Source organism: Odocoileus virginianus, chromosome 17 (assembly GCF_023699985.2).
Source record: "Odocoileus virginianus isolate 20LAN1187 ecotype Illinois chromosome 17, Ovbor_1.2, whole genome shotgun sequence".
Taxonomy (NCBI): Eukaryota; Metazoa; Chordata; class Mammalia; order Artiodactyla; family Cervidae; genus Odocoileus; species Odocoileus virginianus.
In genome coordinates, this window is record NC_069690.1 from 24653176 (window position 1) to 24668831 (window position 15656).

Genomic DNA, 15656 nt, shown 5'->3' on the forward strand with positions numbered 1-15656 from the left:
GAGGGAAGATCAGATCCAAAGAGCTGTCTTTCGCTATGCATCTGAGCCAGCAGGAGCATTTCTCAAAAAGCATGGGCATCAAAGCTAAGTAGAGTCTCAGACCAGTCACCATTCAAGACAGAATGGAGGAAGCAGGGGGATGGGGAGGGGGGATGGGATGCAGATGCTGGTTTCTATAGAGACCACTACAGAGCTGGGCTGTGAGTTATGACATGGGCCAAGGAGGGTCAGCTTTCCGCAAGAGGCCAGGATGGGGGGAAACTGTTATGGAGACACGAATCCATGTCACAAATGCCATCAGGGTACAGCCACTCTGCCTACAGAAGGATTTCCCAAACCTCAGTCACACATATCTCCCCAAGACATATTGACATCAGATACCTCCTAGGCTTCCCTCATAGCTCAGACAGTAGAGAATCTGCCTGCAATGCAAGAGATCCAGGTTCACTTCCCTGGGTTGGGAAGATCCCCTGGAGAAGGGAACGAGAACCCACTCCAATATTCTTGTCTGAAGAATCCCATGGACTGAAGAGCCTGACAGGCTACAGCCCATGGGATTGCAAAGAGTTGGACACATATTCTGGTATAATGCAGTTTGAGGTTGGTATTAATATTAATAGATGCAAACTATTATGTTTAGAACGGATAAGCAACAGGGTCCTACAGTATAGCAAAGGGAAAAATCTCCTGGGATAAACCATAATGGAAAAGAATATTTTTAAAAGTATACATGGGTAAAACTGAATCACTGTACAGCAGAGGCTGACACAACGTTGTAAGTCAAATATGTTGTTATCGTTTAGTCACTAAGTTGTGTCCAATGCTTTGTGACCCCACAGACTGTAGCCCACCAGGCTCCTCTGTCCATGGGATTCTCCAGGCAAGAATATTAGAGTGGGTTGCTGTTTCCTTCTCCAGGCGATCTTCCCAACCCAGGGATTGAAACCACACCCCTTGCATTGGCAGGCGGATTCTTTACCACTGAGCCACCAAGGAAGCCCATAAGTCAACTACACTTCAGTTAAAAGCAAAACTTCACAAACTCTGTTTGTAGACATACTAATATCTCTACTTAATATTTCTGAAAGATAAAACACTGTCAGAAACAAACAGATAACTCCTGGTATAATGCAATGAGCAGCAGAATATATCACTTCCATGGTATTCATGAGAAAACTTTAGATGAACCCAAACTGAAAGTCAACAAAATAACTAGCCAGTTCTTGCAAAAGCATTAAGGTTACAAAAGGTACAGAAAACCTGAGGAACTATCCCAGATTGAACGAAATTAGATAGACAGGACTACCAAAAAAAGTGATATATGATCCTGAATTAGATCCTGGACCTAGAAAAAGGATCTTAGTGGGAAGACTGGTAAAATTTGAATAAGATTAGTCTATAGCATCTAATCAATGTTAACTTCCTGGTTTTCAATCATTGTACTACAGTTGTGTGAGATGTTGGCAGTAAATGTAGTTGGGTGAAAGGCTCCATATACATGAAGGCTCCATACTATCCCTACCACTCTTAGGTCTAAAATCATTTTCACAGAAAGAAAAGGAATCTGACCACAAACTGTTATTTTTTACTGAATTTTTTTCTCTTGTTACTACCATCTCATGGTTGCTGGGAGACTTAAGTGAAACACTCTTTGTAAAGTGCTCAAAATAGGGCTCGGTACAAAAAAAAAAAAAAAAAAGAGTGATCAGTAATGTTTGCTTTGGTCATTTATTAAAATTAGAAGCTGGCGCAATTGACAAAGGAGACAGAGCTGTCACAGCATAAGCATCAGTGGTACCCGGGTGGTTCCTGTGTTGGAGGCTGGGGGAGGAGAGGGGAACGATGGCCATCCTTCTCATGGAGAAGTTCCTGTGTCCCAGGTAGCTTCGAGATACTGTTTTAGAAACATGGGCTTTGTTTTACTGTTCTTAAACTGTGTAAGTTACATAAACTCTTGTATATGTGATATATTTTATAACATCAAAAGTAGCTCTTCTGCTAATGAAATAAATTTTTCTTTTCAAGGGAAACATTGAAAATAATGATGATGATGCCATCATCACCCAAACTGAAGAAGAAAAAAAAAAAGACAGTCATTAGTCACAATAAAAGTAACCAGTAGGGCTTCCCTGATGGCTCAGTGGTAAAGAACCCACCTGTCAAAACAGGAGACACGGGTTTGATCCCTGGTCTAGGAGGATCCCATGGAGCAACTAAGCCTGTGTGCCACAAATATTGAGCCTGTGCTCTAGAGCCCAGGAGCCGCAACTACTGAGCCCACGTGCCACAAGTACTGAAGCCTGCATACCCTAGAGCCTGTGCTCCACCACAAGACAAGCCAATATAACGAGAAGACTGTGCACAGCAACTGGAGAGTGGCCCCAACTTACCGCAACTAGAAAAAGCCCTTGCGCAGCAACACAGACCCAGTGCAGCCAAATTAAATAAATAGGCCTTTTTTTTTTTTAAGTAAGTGGTAAAAATGAATACAGTGAAAGCCAGGTATTACTGCCATTGAAAGCTTGAAGCTCAAGACCTCTTCCTTTTTTTGATAAAAGGGAAATTAGCAACTACTGGCTAGTACTAAAATACATCAGCATCCCAGTGGGACTTTATTCTTAATGTAATCAGAGGAGTGAAAGAGACTTGAAAAGGGAATAATTTTCTTTCTACGTGATTCAGTGTTAGTGAGTGTCTGGTCTGTGCACCTTTTAAAAATCATTCCCTGGTGCCACCTGAAATCATATACCACTTTGGGAAAACACTGCTTTTTAGAAACCTTGTGGTGAGCCTTGAAGACCATGGGGCTGTAGATTTGCTGGGGTAAAGAGCTATCTTCCCGGTATTATCTCCGGCATGGGGAAACAGCAGCTGTCATATACTGGCTGTGGGAGAAGAAATTGACTCAACTTCTTTGAACATAGCCTTGGATCTAGTAATTTCTCCTTCTAGGTATTTGTCCTACAAATAATTGTGAGTCATTACAGTATTTGTGGTAACAGGAAAAGCCAGAAACAACCTAAATGTCCATCAATAAGTAACATGCTCCACCATGGACAATGGAATATTATATAGCCATTGCAAAGAATGGAACACATGAACATGTCTCGATATAGAACAATTTCTAAGACATATTTCTCCCAATATTTATTATTTGAAGAAAGCAAGATCCTTAATAACATGTGAATATATAAACATTGCTTTCATTTTTTTTTCCCATTTATTTTTATTAGTTGGAGGCTAATTACTTTACTACATTGCACTGGTTTTTGTCATACATTGAAATGAATTAGCCATGGATTTACACATCTGTTTTTTTCAAACTGTACATAAACACTGGAGAAGATGCTTGAGAGTCCCTTGGACTGCAAGGAGATCAAACCAGTCAATCCTAAAGGAAATCAACCCTGAATATTCATTAGAAAGACTGATGCTGAAGCTGAAGCTCCAATATTCTGGCCTCCTGATGGGAAGAGCCAACTCATTGGAAAAGACCCTGATTCTGGGAAAGATTGAAGACAAAAGGAAAAGAGGGTGGATGAGGATGAGATGGACATGATTCAATGGACATGAGTTTGAGCAAACTCTGGGAGATAGTGAAGGACAGGGAAGCCTGGCATGCTGCAGTCTATGGGGTCCCAAAGAGTCAGACATGACTTAGCAACTGAACAACAACAGACATTGTATCAATCGGCTATTGCAACATAACAAACAACCCCTCAAATCATTGACATACAACAATAAGCATTCATTATCAGGTTCAAAGAAGTGTAGTCAGTTGCACTTCTTCAGACTGGGGGACTACAGAAAGCCTGGAACAGCTGTGATCCACATGTCTCTCCTTCTAGGACCATCCAGCTGTCTACTTGGGGCATGTTTCTGTCATGGTCAGAGCAGAGCATAAGGAGAGCTCCAGCAAGTAAGCATATTTCGAATCTTTACTCATGTCACACCTACTAATATCCCACTAGCCTGAGCAAGTCATGGCCAAGTCCAACATCAATAGAGCAAGGGTGTATGCTCATGGGAGAAGGAGGAGAGGAAATATTTAGGAACAAATATTCCTTAAAATCCTAAACATCCTCTATTCATGAGATGCATGTTTATAGACTGGACATGTAGAGAATCTCTAAAGAAGAGCACTCAAGAAATTAAGACTGGGTTGTTTCTAGGGAGCACAAGTGCGAAACTAAGAATCAGGATGAGGGTGAAGGTTATTTTTCATAGTCCTTTCAGAGTGTTTAAATTTTGTACAATTTGCGTGTATTGTTTCCAGAAAAGAATCAAACATACCTTTACATCTGTCTGGTCCACATGGCATTCTCACATCAATTTGAAGCTCACACTCAAGTGAGGCAGACAAAAGGGAATCGTGACACTATCCCCCACCCAAACCCATTGTGCATGGGAAGGAAGCTGAGAGCCAGCTAAGAGATGCCACTTACCCAGGGCCAGACAGCTAAAAAAGAGCTGAGCCTGAAATTGAAGCCAGATCTGTCTTACATCTCAGACCAAGGCATCCTACAATACCTTGCAGCTTGCCATGGTCCAGGGCCCACCAGTGCCATCCAGTGAAGGGTCCACTTTATGGACCCGCACAGGACGAAACCCCTCAGTCTCAACACACACCACGTGGGAGAAGCTGAATATGCACAGCCCTTGGAGAGCAGCTTGCTCAACCTAGCCTTTTTACAGATGGGCAAAGAAAGGCCCAGGATCACAAAGCAGGTCCCTCCACCTCCCTGTGTCTCAGATGGGATCTTAATGCCCACCTAGCAAGTCGTTTGAGGAATCAAAGAAAACTATGTAGATGAGCGGGTTTTGCAGCCTAGAGAGGGTGAGGCATGATTTCAGGGAATTACATGCCCAGCGTTCATGACTTGTAGGAGAGCCAGGACACCAGCCCAGGAGTGTGCAATTAACCCACACTAGAGTAGATGAGTTCTCAGAAAGGGAAAGCGACTGCTTTCAAGAAAAGCCAAAGGACCTTGAGCCACTCAGGCGGGAAGCAGGTTGCTCTGCTTAGTTTGTGCAGCAGATATTACATCCGAGAGCCTTTCCGCAGCAAATTATGTGTCTGAGCTGGACAGAGCTCCTTCACAGCCCAGCACAAAAATCGCTCCCTTACCAAAGCCCAGGCCCCCTCCCACCCTGATGGGTTCTCCCCAAGTGAGTCTCCTTCCCCATGGTGTCCCCAGAGGACAGCGTCCCCTCTCACCCCATCACCTTCCACTCCCCCTTATCATCACTCAGATTGCAACAAAGAAACGGGGGGGAGGGAACCAACCCAGGCGCCAGATGCTGGTGAGAGAGCAGAAGTGAGGGGGGCCCTGCAGAGTCCCACGAAAGCCATTTTCAACTTTACATCAAATGGAAATTTCTGTGAGCTGCGCTGAAAGCTCCTACAATGACTAATGTCACCACGCGAGCTCTAGGAACAAATGGATGCTAATTATTTTGTGGAAGACGAGACAAGTAGAGAATTTAAACAGGCGGTCCGACTAAGCAGATGGTAGGAAATCTGAAGGCTTAGAAAGGCAGGGCCTGGCCCCCCTTGCTCAGCTCAGAGCCAGGCGGCTCACAGGCCCAGGATCTGCAAAGATAGCTCTCTGCACGTGCCCAGCCGGCCTCCCAGGCTCCCACTGACTTTGCAGCTGAATAAAGCCGAATAAAGCCTGGCTTTTAGAGCCTCCTTCAGGCAACACCAAGTCTAGGTGGCTGGAATGGAGAAGGCAACCCCCAGCAGCCCCGCAGGGACCACTATCATTGACATTCCAGGGCTTTGAGAATAAAATGCTTAATGCTTCTTCCAAGCCCACCCACGGGCAGGGGATGCCAACAGTCATGCATTTGCTTTTCCAAGACAAGCTGGAAAAGGCTTGAAACCAGAGAAGCATGGGCTCAGCTTCCCACCTCCCTCACCCCATGGCTGTGTTAACTCCTTCCCAGGGAGCCATCCTCCCAGCCTGGGAGGTGGTCAGGATGCTTTACATCAGCCCAAGGACAGTTGAATGTTTCCAGCTTACTCCTCACAGTTCCATCGCTAGAATGCTTCCTCTAGTTCCATTGCTAGAATGCAGGTCCTCTCCTTAGGACCTGCAGGATTTGGGGCCAGCACCATCCCTGAGCTGGGATCACATGCCCCCCACCCCCGTCCCCCATGCCTGGCCGGCACTGCATTTAGTGCCCTGAAGTATAAACTAACTTTGAATTCCCTGGCCTGAACCACTCCAGAGTGCCCCCAGAAGATGGGGCCTGACCCAGAGGCCTAAATGAGAAGGAAATCTGAAAAAAAAAAAAAAAAAATGGGGGATAAATGAGAGGGAAATCCAAAAAAGAGGGGATATATGTGGCATGGCAACCCACTCCAGCATTCTTGACTAGAGAATTCCACTGACAGAGGAGCCTGGTGGGCTACAGTCCACAGGGTCTCGCAGAGTCAGACATGACTGAAGCGACTTAGCACACTGCAGGCACACACAGATATCCATATCTGTTACATATGGATACATCCATATCCATACAGCTGATTCTCTGTATTGTAGAGCAGAAACTAACATAACATTATAACGCAAGTATCCTCTAATAAAAACTAATTTTAAAAATGCTTTGCTGAAATTCTTCAGGGACTTTAGGGTAGGGGCAGGCATGCCCCTCTCCCTCCATGGCCCTGTAATAAACCTCTCTCTGCTCCAAACTCTCAAGTTCCAATTTGTTTGGCCTCACTGTGTGTATAAACTTGGGACTGCTAACAAGACCAGCATAAAAAAATTAAGGAAAGTGTTTAAAATCATCTCAAATCCCCCCGCTTTCAGAGAAAAGCTGCTGCAGACACTGGACCTGCCTCCTTCTTGCCCATCTTTCTAAGATTATGTAGAAATTTTAAAAAGAGACTGAAAGAGAGAATTCCCTGGCAGTCCAGTGGGTGGGACTCTGTGCTTCCACCTCAGGGGACATGGATTTCATTCCTGGTTAGGCAACTAAGATCCTGCAAGCCACACTGCATGAACAAAAGAAAAAAAAAAAAAGACTGAAAAGATAGATGATAGATAAATACATATATTGAACCTCCCTGGTAGTCCAGTGGTTAAGAATCCTCCTTCTAAAGCAGAGAACACAGGTTTGATCCCTAATCCAGAAAGATGCCACATGCCTAGGGGCAACTAAGCCTGCACACCACAACTACTGAAGCCCAAGCACCCTAGAGCCCGTGCCTTGCAACAAGAGAAGCCACTGCGAGAAGCCTGCTCCCCACAATGAAGAGTCGCCCCCACTCGCCACAACTAGAGAAAGCCCAGGCACAGTAATGGGCTTCCCTGATAGCTCAGTTGGTAAAGAATCGCCTGCAATTCAGAGACTCCGGTTCGATCCCTGGGTCGGGAAAATCCGCTGGAGAAGTGATGGGCTCCCCACTCCAGTATTCTTTGGCTTCCCTGCTGGCTCAGCCGGTAAAGAATCTGCCTGCACTGTGGGAGACCTGGGTTCCATCCCTGGGTTGGGAAGATCCCCTGGAGAAGGGAAAGGCTACCCACTCCAGTATTCTGGCCTGGAGAATTCCATGACTGTATAGTCCATGGAGTCGCAAAGAGTCGAACACGACTGAGTGACTTTGACTACTACTATGCGCAGCAATAAAGATCCAGTGCAGCCAAAAATAAATAAGTAAATTTTTTTTTTAAAATGAGTATATGTATATGTATTGCCTGTTGTATGCATATGTTGTGTGGTCTTATCCTATCAATAAGCGATACTGCAGCTGGACAGGCCCTTGTGGCTCTTATTATGATTGCAAGATGCTCCTCAGCAATAACCATCAGGAAGCTTTGAAAAAACATAAAGGTTTATTACTTGTAAGACCTAGAAATCACACAGCCTGCCGGGGGCCACAGAACAAGATTGCAGAGGGAGAGAGCTCGCGCACATGTCACGAGTCTGGGGTTCTGCCTTTACTGGGGTCGTGGTAGGGGCCTAGGGTTCCTACAGCTCAGTCTTTACTGGTGAATTTAAAACAGAAGAATTGGAATTCGAAGGGAGAAAAGAAAAAGAAGGAGAGTCCCAAATGGTTCGTTATTGAAATCAACTACAACCACTAAAACAGAGGCACTTCCATGAGGGAAGGTGGCCTGGTGTGACTGGCCAGGTGTTTAGTCTCCATAGCCAGCTTTGAAGCAGTGCCACATGTGCCAAATCTCTTCAGTCATGTCTGACTCTTTGTGACCCAACTGTAACCTGCCGGGCTCCTCTGTCCATGGGATTCTCCAGGCAAGAATACTGGAGTGGGTTGCCATGGCCTCCTCCAGGGGAATCTTCCCAACCCAGGGATAAAACCCACATCTCTTATGTCTCCTGCATTGGCAGACAGGTTCTTTACCACTAGTGCCACCTGGGAAGCTTTGAAGTAGATACCTCTTTAAATAGATGCCTTCGAAATCAAAGCTTAAGTCAGACACTTGTATTACAAAACGGGAAAAAAAAAAAATCAGATCAGTCAAGGCTTAGACTACAATACTCTACTTTCTTCATTAGACATTGTATCATAAGCATTTCTTATATCATTAGAATTCTTTACCTCATTTTTAAATGATTCGCAATAATTTTCCAAATGGGTATACCATAGTTTACCATTGTATTTTAATAGCCATTAAGATTGAAACTAATTTAGTGCTGCTATAAACATCTTCCTATCCATCTATAATCATTTTCTTAGGATGTATTTCCAGAAATCGAATTCCTAAGACAAAGAGCATAAATATTTTAAGGCTTTCACAGACACTTGCCAAATGGCCTCTAAAAAATTATTCTTTCATCACCTATGTCTGAGAATTCTTATCTTACCACAGCCTGTATCCTATACCATTAAAAAAAATTTTATGTATCTTATATACGCACACATGAACTTTCAAGGCTCAGAGTTGCCATTAACATAAATTTTAAAGCTCTGATTTTAAATGCAGTTGAAATTAAAAGGATGTTCTTGGCCTAGCCCTGACCTGTAGGACAGACAGACCTCACATCTGAGGCTCTGGTCCACCCCCAAGAGCAGTCTCTGCCAGTAACAAATTGGAGTGCCCGTAGCCTCCCCTCTCTTTACTCCCCACAGGGCTGGCCCATGGCTGACTGGGAGGTGGATAAATGGCTCCGTTGGCTGCCCTTGTTCCCAGAACCCACTTCCTAGCAAGGCAAGGGGGCCATTTATCATTCTGCCACAGAGCTTAGCCCTGCCAGATATCTCATTCCACTTCCCCTACCAAGGACATGGCTCGGGAGGGCCGACTCAAATCTTGGGCTCCATGTATCAATGGACAGACCACCCAGCTTGGGGCCAGGGGACCCAGTGTCTCACTCACTGTGCATCTGAGCCAGTTCTGGGTCTCTCTGGGCCTGTGGGTCTTCATCTCTAAAGGAGGGAGTTGGACCCTACCATCTACAACATCCACCACTCCCCTTTCTCTGGGTCCCTAATAAGGAAATGGCCAGCTCGGTCCTGCTGACCGGCCACCACTGCGCCGTAAATGAACAGAGCTGAATCACATTCCCAGTCAGGCAGAAGCAGGCAGCAGCATGGGATGGAGCAGAGGCTGGAGACACAGGGAACAATCAGAGAAGCTCCAGGACAGGCTCTCCGTGTCCTGCTAAAAATCAAGCCAGCTCTGGGAGAAGTCAGTGTGTGGAACAGCGCAGCAAAAAGAGGAGGTGCTGGAGGGCAGAGACGGCTTCCACCACTTGATGACCCCGACAGCGCTCCCTGCCGCCTTCACAAAGGCCTGTCTCCATCAGCTGGAGATGAGAACAAAGCCCAGCCTGCCGTCTTTTCCATGGAAACCTGTGTTTCCAGATGCTCCTTTCCCACTGAAAATTTCCTGAGGAAAAGAAGTAGGAGAAAGGTTCAGAGGATGGGAGTAGGGGGTCTGCAGATTTAAGAAATAGGAACAGCTGGTCTCAGAGACTCTTGGAAGGAGAAAAGCGGCTTTTGTTCTCTGTTTCCCTCTGTGCTCCCAGGTTTAAATGAAAGCAGCTGATTGATTGACCAGCAGTGTCTCTTTAAAAGGACAGCAAACAAGGTACTTCTGAGCCCCTGCCTGGGTGTGTCTCTACCGGCCTGACGTCGAATGAAAAATGCAATTCTATTTATTTCATTGCTTTTTGAATCTGACTAGGGATTTGGTTTTGTTCTAGTAAATTGCTACTTGCAAGAGCCTCGGGTGCCAACGCAGTTCCTGGAAATGAGGGATAAGATTGCGCACAGAGGACTCGAAAATAACTGGGCACCCCGATGAGGGATTTGTGTGTTGGTGAGAAAGAAAATTGTCCTAATCTGGAATGCAGCACCAGGCCCCAGGCTGAGAAGTACGATCCAAGACTTGGAACTCCACCTGGGAGCAGGAGCAAGGCAACGGAGCCAACTGGGGATATAGTGCACTTGGCCATGGAAGGACCGCTATGTTGGGGTCCTCCAGAGAATCCCATATTCAGTTGTTAAAGAGCTAAGGGCCTTGATGTTCAAGTCACCACGCTTGCCATCACCCTGGTGACACTTCTCTAATTGGCCCTCCAGGAGATTGTGCTAATTGTTGCATATCTTGCTAAAATCAAGAGACCCTGATGCACACCACAGAAAGGGTCCTGAAGCAGAGATGAAAACGCTGAGTTGCAGTCTACTCCTTGTCCCTGGGCTGAGCGAGTCTGGGCCAATCCCATCTCCTCTCTTAGGGTTCTCATCTGTAAACTGAAGGTGTTAGATTCCCAGACTTACTTCCCAGGACTCTTATGAGAGGGGCAGGGGAGAAATCAAAGTCAAGGGAGGTGCCACCCAACTGTGAAGTGTTGTCCAACTGTGAGATCATTTTCCATGTTTTCACACTAGAATGAGCTGCTGATTCTCCCAGGGAAATTCTTCAGTGTGATTTGTTTCCCATGAAACCACCCTGGCTTCCAGGCTTGACTCTTTTCCTTTTTTTCCTTACGATTCAGCTGTTTAGTTACAGGTCATCATCCACCTCAATAACCTGCCATCTTTAATCTACATCCCCCCTTAGATCCCCACTAATGACTGTGGGATTTCAGGGCAGGAAGAGGCCCTACAGGTGAGGTCATGAGGGCTCCTGATGGAGCACCCAAACACCCCTCACACAGAATCATTCCTGCCAGCTCCTGGTGACAGCTACCCTGGGTCTCACAGCCCTGCCTTTAGGAGTTAAGGGGATCCCAGGTACCAACTTCAACCAAGCTTCCAGAAGTCAAGCAACCCCACTGGGGGTGCCAGACCAAGACTACCCCCTAGATCCTCTGGACACACTGGGGTGGGTGTGAGGGTGAGGGCGAGGGTGTGTGCATGGGCATGGACCATAAACGGAGCCATCAAGAGCCCCACTTGGACCAATTTCAGGAAGGAACGGGAGAGAGAGACCTTGTGTGTAAGGTGAGTGGCCAAGTTCAGAAGTGTCTGGATGTCTGACAAGGACCCCACACAGTGTTCTCCAGAAGATGCCGTGGACCTTCCAAGGGAGACAATCTGACATTCAGGAAGAGAGGCAGCATTCATGAGCTGGGATATTGCCAGGTAGCCAGGTTCTGAAGCCCCTCTTCATCACCCCACATGTGTCACAGGCATCTTAAAGATGTACCCTCAGCCCAGGCTCTTTGTTCAGACCACCTCACCTCCTCTTTTCCCAGCCAAGCTTTCCCAAAGCCTCAGGGGGAAGACTCTCTCCTCTGGATCCCCAGACCCAGGCTTCTCCCCAGGGCAGCCTTCCAGGGATTATGGGGCTTGGGGTGGGCCTGCTTCAGCTGACGGTGCTTGAACTGCCCTCTACCTGGCAGAAGACTCATCTATGACTTGATCAGTTCAGTTCAGTCACTCAGTCATGTCTGACTCCTTGTGACCCCATGGACTGCAGCACACCAGGCTTCCCTGTCCATCACCAACTCCTGGAGCTTGCTCAAACTCATGTCCACCAAGTTGGTGATGCCATCCAGCCATCTCATCCTCTGTTGTCCTCTTCTCCTCCTGCCTTCAATCTCTCCCAACATCGGGCGCTTTTCCAATGAGTCAGTTCTTCGCATCAGGTGGCCAAAGTATCAGAGCTTCAAAGTATTGACTTGATCAAGGCGTTTTAAAGGGTGGTGATTCCTCTGTTATGGGAACAGCCCATAGCACACCAGCCCAGCAGACAGACATCCTGGGAATAAGCAGACTGATAGTTTGCACAGCTCTGTCCTGTCATTCCAAACAGCATTCCAGAAGACTCCCTGAACTATGGTAAGTGGGGAAATTCTCCTGCAGAGAATGTGGGTGGCATTTATGAGCTCTGTTGCTGGATCAGGCTGCCTGGATTCACATCCCAGCGCCACCAACTACTGGTTGCAGAAAACTGGGAAAGCTGGGGCTTCCCTGGAGGCTCAGTGGTGGAGAGTCCGCCTGCCCACGCAGGAGGCACAGTTTCGATCCCTGGTCTGGGCAGATTCACTTGCCATGGAACAGCTGGGCCCGCGCACCACAACTATGGAACCTGGGCTCTAGAGCCAGAGAGCCGCAACTACTGAAGCCCGTGTGCCGAGAGCCCATTCTCCACAACCGGAGACGCCACTGCCATGAAAAGACCGAGCACCACAGCTAGAGAGTAGCCCTTGCTCGTCCTAGATGGGAAAAGCCCGCGAGCAGCAACAAAGAACCAGCTTGACCATAAATAAACAAAATTTTTTTTTTTAATATTGGGAAAGCTAGTATCTCTGTGCCTCCATTTCTTTTTCCATAAATGGGAATCAAACAGGACTGGGGTTATTGTGAACATTAAACTGAGTCAATAAATGTAATGGGCTTAGGAGAGTGCCTGGCCCAGGGAGGGCCTCTGTGAGCCCTGCAGGGATACAGCTGTCTAAGGGACACCTTGGGGTACTGTTCGGTGCACCTGTCTTTTACTAGACCAGCCTTGACTCCATCCAGCCTACGTGTCCTAAGTTATGTGGGTGCTGCAGGCAGCACTGTACTCAGCCCAGCCAAGCTTCCTGCTCCCAGAAAGCGCCCAGACCAAGACAAGCAAAACGCTTGCTCTCCTATTCATCTGGAGAATCGGCCTAAGCATGCATCATTGTTTGTTTTGCAGTCAAGCAGAGTCAGAGAAGAGAATACACATATATTTATTCTGAAATAGGAACAGACTTCATTGAAGAGTCCACCAGAGCCAGTAAAAAAGAACGATGTGTTTGGTATTTGGAAGAAGAGAAGAAAGGATGCCGGAGATTAAGTGCGGCAAGAGGCGTTTTAATGCTCCTGGTAACTGATTTATAAATTCCGTGGAAGGCTCTGCACATTTGATTCTTTGCCGTGCATACGGCCTCTCCATTTTTCCATTTTATAGTCTTGGTGGGAAATGGCCTTTTTCAGAGCCGACAGTTAAAACACTTAGCTGGGCCCCGGGGCAGCTTGGGAGGAGACGGATAGGGAGAGTCTGGGGTCAGCCCCTCAGGGAGATCACGTGGGGGTCCCACACTCTCTCCTCCTGCTCTGCCTCTCTCTCCCCTTCATCTCCCCAGCTATGACACCCACACACACACATTTGGGAGTCTGAAAATTTCTCCCCTGGAACAACAGTCCTTGGCTTCTGGGGGATCCCTGGATAATCAAACTATGGTTTCCTCTTTGGGGGATACAGTCTTTTAAGCTTTGTTTCAATTCCTGTGTAAATCAGGATAAACCCAAGCAAATGACAAATTTTGGAGAGCTTTTAAATGTATTTCTTTCTCTTGCTGTTTTGGTCTGATTGATGGCAAATGAGTCACTTTACATAATCCTTTCCTGTAAGCTGTGCTTCTCTATGAATCTTTTTCACTGAGTAGAGTGTAGGCGTTAAACTTTGAGGTCAAGCAGACCAGGTTATGATGCTTACGAACAGGTGTGAACTTCTCCGAGACTCAGTTTTCTCATCTGTAAAATGGGCATAAAATTAACACCTGCCTCAGAAAGTGATTATTCTGAGAAGTGATTACCTCTAAGAAGAAGGCGAGGTCAGCTCCCCATGGCTATAGCTAATCATAGCTAAACTGGCTGAGGCCAAGCAAGGCCCCTCACCCCCGACCCTTGGCCAAGACCCAGACCTCAGATATGCACCTCTGCATTGTTCAGGGTCAGGACAGCAAGCTGCCCTGGGGCCACTTGTCACTGCTGGAAACCGAGTCCATGGCTGCGTCTAGTCTGATCATGAAGAGGCCCGCTTCTCCCACCTGACTGCTGGCTGGACACGGAGATATCTGTGTCCAAAAGACCCAGGCTCTTAATAAAAACAAAAATAGATAAAACTAAGAAGAACCAGTCTCAGCATTTCAGCTTAACTCACTCCTACATTTTTCTCCTCTCTCTAATTTTTTCCCACTCTCGTTCTCACTCTAAAAGGGTCAGTGTTGTGATAATCGAATCAGATAATGGCTGTACAGGGCTTTGTCATCTGTAAAGGACTTTACAAATACTCTCACGTACAGAGGAGACCCTGGGGAGCTACACACATGAGGGGAACCCTGGCTCCCTCCCAGCCAGTATAGCAAAGCCCTCATTCACTCTCTACATGGTAGTCTGTGGCCCCATTATATTGGAAAAGAAGACTTGGGCTGGGGAGGTTGAAGCCAAATCCCAGTTACTACTGGGATTTGGCTGGTCAGCTGGGGTCACCTTGTCCTTTCAGACTTGAAGAAAATTGGCCCCAACACAGAATCCCTGAGTTCTCAGGGCTCAGGCTTTAGCCTTAAGTATAGTAGCATCTTTTTGCACTGCAACAGGATACCCCATGACTGTCTATAAAACTCTCTGGATTTGAAGAGGGGGGATTAAATCAAGGGATGTGAGAAACCCAAGAAATAATGTGGGAAGACAATATTAGAACATCTGTACTTTTATATAAAAATAAGAAATTAAACTATGTTAAAATATTATACTAATGTTCAAGCACAGTTGACCCTTGAACAACATGAGTTTGAACTGCGCGGGTCCACTTATATGTAGATTTGTTTTTCATTAGTAAGTACTATTGAACCAAAAATGCAGAACCACAGATACAGAGGGCTGACTAGAACGTGATACTTGAATTTTTCACTTTGAGAAGGGTTGGTGCCCCTCAAGGATCAACTGCGACAATCATACTAATATTTAATCTGCAGGCTGGTAGTAGTACAATTTATAAAGAAATAGGCCTATATTGAAAGCAGATGCTAAAGTGTTCTTTCCTAAGAGGGGTATACAATCAAAATGCTTGGTGACCATAGGAACAGGTGACAGCATAGTTAAGTGGCCATCAGGCTGACAGATAATCCCAGAGTGAACTGACCAACCTGAAACCCAGTCTCTAGTGATCTGCCACAGGGCTGTAAAGGTTGCCCTGAATTGTTTGGGAGAGCTGATACTTTGGAGAATATAGAAATTAAATAGATAGTGCAATATCATATATTTTCCTGTTACATAACATTATATTATCATCTACATATTCTCAGATGTTTGAGTTCTTTATTTTCTGCTGCAACTACTAAAACACTCACCTTGTTGAAAAGGGATAAAAGGAAATATTCCAAAATATTAGCAGTGCTTGTATTGAAACGGTGACGACGTGGATAACTTTTCCTCTTTTCTCCATTTTCCATATTTTCGGCATGTGGATATATTTTACAAAGAG

The 15656-nt window shown here is 46.1% G+C and overlaps 1 long non-coding RNA gene across 13 annotated transcripts in view; it reads right to left on the minus strand.

The window, feature by feature from the left end:
- The window catches only part of LOC110150148 (uncharacterized), a 53313-nt gene that overhangs the window by 30167 nt on the left and 7490 nt on the right, over positions 1 to 15656 (minus strand). Inside the window, exon 6 of one of the 13 annotated variants that reach the window (XR_011492198.1) lies at positions 1710 to 1894. The exons of 9 other annotated variants lie outside the window; for them this stretch is intronic. This is a non-coding gene — a long non-coding RNA (uncharacterized lncRNA). 3 more of the 13 variants (XR_011492192.1, XR_011492199.1, XR_002317662.2) reach the window with 3 other exon arrangements.